Genomic DNA, 5,399 nt, shown 5'->3' on the forward strand with positions numbered 1-5,399 from the left:
TTTCTCCTCGAATTTTCTGGCTTTTAAAAAAATCTCTGTGTTGCATTAATACGCGAAACCCGCAACCCCGACGGCGACCGAGGAATCTTTCCGAAAAGCGAAATAATATTGGCGAAATCCTAAGAATTTGATTTATTTCACGCCATGGCCGAAAATGGACGAAAAAGATGTTTATTCAAACGAATTTCGGGTGATTTTCGGGAGATGGTCAAGCCTCCAGACGTAGAATTGAAAAAGATCTCATGTTGGACATTCTGCACTATGTAAATGCAGAAGATAATTTATTTACTCACTTACTCAAGATCAAGCATTCTTAATGAATATACTAAAATATCAAATACACAGTGATTTCTCAAAGTGGGGGTCGTGAAAATATTTGGGGGTTAGCTGAAAAATTGATGCCAGATCAATTTTTTTCAAATTTTTATAAATTTACTATGGATTATGTTTAGAAAATAATAGAAATAAAAAATATATAAAATAATTTTTACTTAAATAAATTGCACATATAAATAATAAAAATAATAAAAATATTTAAATACGAGCCTAACCCCCTCCCTCCACATTTTTTACCCAAATGGGGTCAAGCAACCCTCGTCAAGTCCTCCCAGTAGGCACTCCCCTGGCTTCCAGCTCATGCTCAAGCCAGGCTCCCCTCCAAATTTATCTATTCCAAATTGTTCGGTTTGACCATCTGTGGCTTAGCCATTGTCACTTTCTTTTCCTCCGTGGCTCTGGAAAAGTCAAAAATTTTGGTTAGGTTACGTTACGTTATAAAACTTTCCTATCTACCTATTTTTAAATCTTCGTCTGCTCCCTCTCTGCAGTGGCCGGTCGGCTCCTCATCAAAACCCTAATTAAATAATTATTCACAAGCCATACAAACTGCTTATTTGTAAAAAATTAAATTGATTAAAACCAGATTCCTACCAAAAATAATAACCATAATTTAACTCAGGCTCTTTTATCAAATCAAATTCATCATTCATCTTTTGCCCGACCACTGCAGTTCTGGGAGAGTGATGCACTCTAGCACCTGCAGCCTATCCTGCATACTAACCATAACTAACTATACTAACATTAATTACTAATTTCTTACAGACTACAAAAATACGTAAAAAATTATGAGCCCTTTCAAGGGACTAGTTCAATACATTATGAGCCCTTCTGGGACAATTACACTATACATCTTCCTCTGGGTCCTTTGGTGCTCTCTGAGCGGGGGAAGGAACCCATGCCAATTATTCCAAAACTGTTCGGCAGGAAATAAAAAAAAAAAAAAAAAAAAAAAAAAAACCCACTACCCCCCCCCTCCCTCAGGATGTTTTTTTGACACAGGACTTTATTCTTCGGTGGGTCCTTTGAAATTTTTATAAGTGCAGACAAGGGGGGTCGCGGTCCAAAAAGTTTGAGAGACACTGATCAATACACCTTATTGGCTTCGAGAACAACTTATTTATTTAACTAAAAAACTAACGTTTATTCAAACGAATTTCGGGCGATTTTCGGAGATGAGTCGAGCCTCGAGACGTAGAATTGAAAAAGATCTCCACGTTGGACATTCTGCACTATGTAAATGCAGAAGATAATTTATTTATCAAATTCCGAACACAAGAAAATGACTGAAGCAAAATTTAAAAAGAAAAAAAATATATATAAATTAATTAAAAAAATAAAATTGATTTTTTAAATTCGAATTTTTACGTAATTCGAACATTGTTGACGCGTCTTTTAACGTTTGTTCGAAAAACGTCACGCATGACGATTCGCAGTTCGATTGTGTTTCTGGTTGTGGTCGGACGTGCTTTTCTTGTGCTCTTGGATTGCGTTGGTTTTTTTGCGGTTTGCGGACTTTTGCGGAGAAGACTGAAGATTTTTGAGGTAAGTCTTAGTCCATATTGACCCTAGACGTAAGAATTTATTTAATATTACTTGGAGAATCGGTCCCAGAAGACATCGTTCGATGGTCGTCCGTTTGCGCTTCGGATTCGAATCTTTTAGATTTAAAAAGGCAGCTGCGGTGAGCATTTTGCTTTTCTCGGAAGAATTTAAGGATTAATTTAAGCTCGAATTAGTTTATTGGAAGATTTATGATATTTTTAAAAAGATTTTCAAGTTTATTTCGTGTTAATTTTATATGTTCTTCCCTATGTGCTTTTAAAATGGCGTTGGACAAACGAAATATTAGGAAATTTAGTAACAATAGCGCTGTCGGTCGATCGGAGAATACTGGACGAACGAGAGGAATGATTTGTTCTAGTTTTGGGGGTGGCGAGGTAAAGATGACGTTCGATTATAGAAAATCTTGCTTCTAATCCCTTGTGGAGAATGGAAACCGAAGGCGGAGGGTGGTAGGGAGTCTCTCGATCCCAATCCGTCGTCACTCGGGGGATAGAAACGTAAAAAATGCAGATATTTAGCCTTAAAATTCAAAAAGAATCCATTACGTCAATCGCATTCGAATTCGTTAAGCGCTTTCTAATCTCCATAGAAACGGCAACAATTGCGTTTCTATGTTTCTATGGAAACGCGTATTGTTGCAACACGATTTTGCGTCACTTTGCACGTTTTTCGCTTGCCGGACGGACGTGTGCGCTCTTTGCTCCTGTTTTCGTGTGTTTTTCCTTTTTCGTGTTTTTGCTACCCGAAGTGGTTTTAAGAAGACTTTTGGACGCCGACAGTACACAAAGTAAGATTTTAATTAGAATTTAGCTAGCTGTAAGATTTTATTTTCGTTTCGTTTAATCCAACTTACGGAGACGGCATCGGCCGGCGTATTTGCGTTTAAATCTGCCGTCGCTTGTGAATTAGGACTTTTAAACGAGCCGCCACATTGGAAAGCGACCGAAGCGCCGAAAACGGATTAAGTATTTGCTCATTGGTTTATTTTCGTAATTAATTCATTTATATTTTATTAACACGGTCAAAGAATAAGGATTATTTATAGAAATTCAATTAAAAATTATTTAATGCTAACTTTAAATACGAATTTTAACTAAAATATACTCTGGTAACATTGATGGACGGAGACCGTATTCTGAAGCATGGGATGTTCCTTGGACAGGTCAAAAATTTCGCCCTTTGATCTCCGACTTCTCCATGCAATTTATGTATTAGTTACAACGCTTTTCAATGGCTTATTTTGCCAGAATTAAATTGTCTGCACTAATACTAATACACTTAACACTTATCTATACAGGATGGACACAAAGAATTCTTTTCCTTAGGCTCTTTGGGTCTTTCCACAAGGTAGTCTTTTCTGAGTGCAGTCGATCTTCCACACTTACGTAACCCTCTGCCAATTCTTCGTGCCACTTAAACGTTCGTGTCCCGAATGTCGAGTTGGGCTGTGGGCACGTTTCGCTTCTTCGTACGTTTGTCTTGTGTTTTGGTCGACTCGTTGGCAATTTCTTTGCACGAAACTCTTTTAAATGCCGTCGTTGCGTTTATGTGGCGTACACGTTAGGGTAAATTGCTCTAGAAGGAAACACTTGTTACGACTTGGGCTCGAGTGCCTTTTCCTCGTGGCTACGTGCGGCGTGTCTTTAATTTACTGTCGTACAAATACAAATTACACGTAAGAGAGTTTCTTCGTTCCGGGTCGGTCGTCTCTACTGCAAATACAGTTGGAACGTTCTAGCAATTTCCGGTAGGATCTAACGCGAACTATCCGAATTCCGATTCGTCGTGAGTATAATCTTGGACTTTTTCTGCGTTAATCGGTCCCAGAAGACATCTCGGCACGTCGTTCGATGGTCGGATTCGAATCTTTTAGATTTAAAAAGGCAGCTGCGGTGAGCATTTTGCTTTTCTCGGAAGAATTTAGACATTAATTTAAGCTTTTGTTTTAATCGACTAATTGCAAACTTTCTTTTTTTTCAGAATGAAGATGTTGGAGTGGTTTCGCCGGAGGTTCCGACGGAAGAATGCGGTGGCGCCGGAGGGAGGGGGTTCCTCGGACGGCTCCGATGAGACGTTCGAGGACCCGGTGGTGGACTTGGTCTCTGCCGAATGTTCGGTGTCGTTGGAGACCGTCGAGCGAGAGGCAGCGGGTGGTGACGACCTTCCCCCAGTGCGTGTGGCGTGGCACTCTCCCGGAGGCGGGAGAGTTCTGAGTCCATTCCACTTGGCCAAGGTCGTCAGGGATCAGCCAGCCACAGGCCTTGTTGTGGAAGACGTACGAAGTGACGCCAGCAGCTCCGACTCCTCTTTTTGGGTTTCGTTGTTACTTCGTATTTTCGCGATGTCTGCCTCTTCGTCCACGCTCGCGACGTCGTCGCCATCGTCTTTCGGAAGTCGGAACGGGGAAGAATCGGAGGAGAGCGCCGCCGAAGTCGAGGGACCGCGGTTTTGTTGCTGCGGGTGGCTGCGTTTCCCTTGGCCTAGGCGGTGATCCTCTTCGATTTTCCCCAGCTCGTCCTTTGCACCCGGATGCGACATTCTGACCGGATTCGACACTTTTCTCCCGGACTCGACACCTTTTCCCGGACGTGACTGTCTCCTACCCGGACGTGACCCACGGACTTGTCTCCCGAACGTGACACTCGATAGACGACAACGGATTTGACTCCCGATTGTGACCACCCGGACGTGACACGTTTACTCACCGGACGCGACATTTGACCGACCTTTCTTCCCAAACAGCTGTTACGAGGATTGAGCTTCCGGTTAGGTTAGGTCAGGTCCTTCGCTCTCCTCATGACACTGTTCGGGAAGAAAGACTAGCTGATACAGGTAATAATGTTGACCTTAGATAATAAATGAATGAACTTCTTCTTTTCTCACTGTCTTTGTGTTTTGTAGGAACATTTGGGAGGGAGATACTTCTCCCTCCCCAACTTTACCACGAAGAGGACGAAGTGGCCATTTATCGTACAAGTGAATATTTTCCGAAGTCTCCGATGGTAAGAACTCTTTCGTTTCATTTTCAACACATCTTATTCTCGTACGTAATTTACTGTTTTTCTGTTTTTAGACATGCCGAAGATGTTCTTCGATCACACACCACACACACGACACACACACGGACATAACATCACTGTACACGAAGATATACACCGTTTAACCTTTACTCGAATTCTCGCACTCACGCACTTACACGTCAAGCGCCTCGTTCTGTGTATGTAATTCGACACAATGAAACAACCCGAACACTCGCTTCCCACAAATCCAACCCCTGGGTCCTCGTCCCGGGAAGTGGAAACGCCAATTTTAAAGATTAAAATACTTTAAATTGGCGGCCGAAGGGGCTCTGGTAATCACACATCTTGCATGGATTAAATGGAATTTCACACATTAGCATCAATAATCGTTTTGTGATGAATTTTTCTGTTAAATTTAGTGTGGTAAGAAATTATCTGCGCACAAATCTCGCTCGTATTTCAGTATTGCTAACTCGT

At 41.5% G+C, this 5,399-nt stretch overlaps 1 long non-coding RNA gene across 1 annotated transcript; it reads left to right on the top strand.

Moving 5' to 3' along the window:
- Positions 1-4,230: 4,230 nt before the first annotated feature.
- LOC136971460 (uncharacterized) lies at positions 4,231-5,156 on the top strand. Its single transcript, XR_010880170.1, has 2 exons — positions 4,231-4,904; positions 4,976-5,156. It is a non-coding gene; the product is annotated as an uncharacterized lncRNA (long non-coding RNA).
- Positions 5,157-5,399: the final 243 nt, after the last annotated feature.

Source organism: Centruroides vittatus, unplaced genomic scaffold, assembly GCF_030686945.1.
Source record: "Centruroides vittatus isolate TY-2023 unplaced genomic scaffold, ASM3068694v2 contig_2563, whole genome shotgun sequence".
Taxonomy (NCBI): Eukaryota; Metazoa; Arthropoda; class Arachnida; order Scorpiones; family Buthidae; genus Centruroides; species Centruroides vittatus.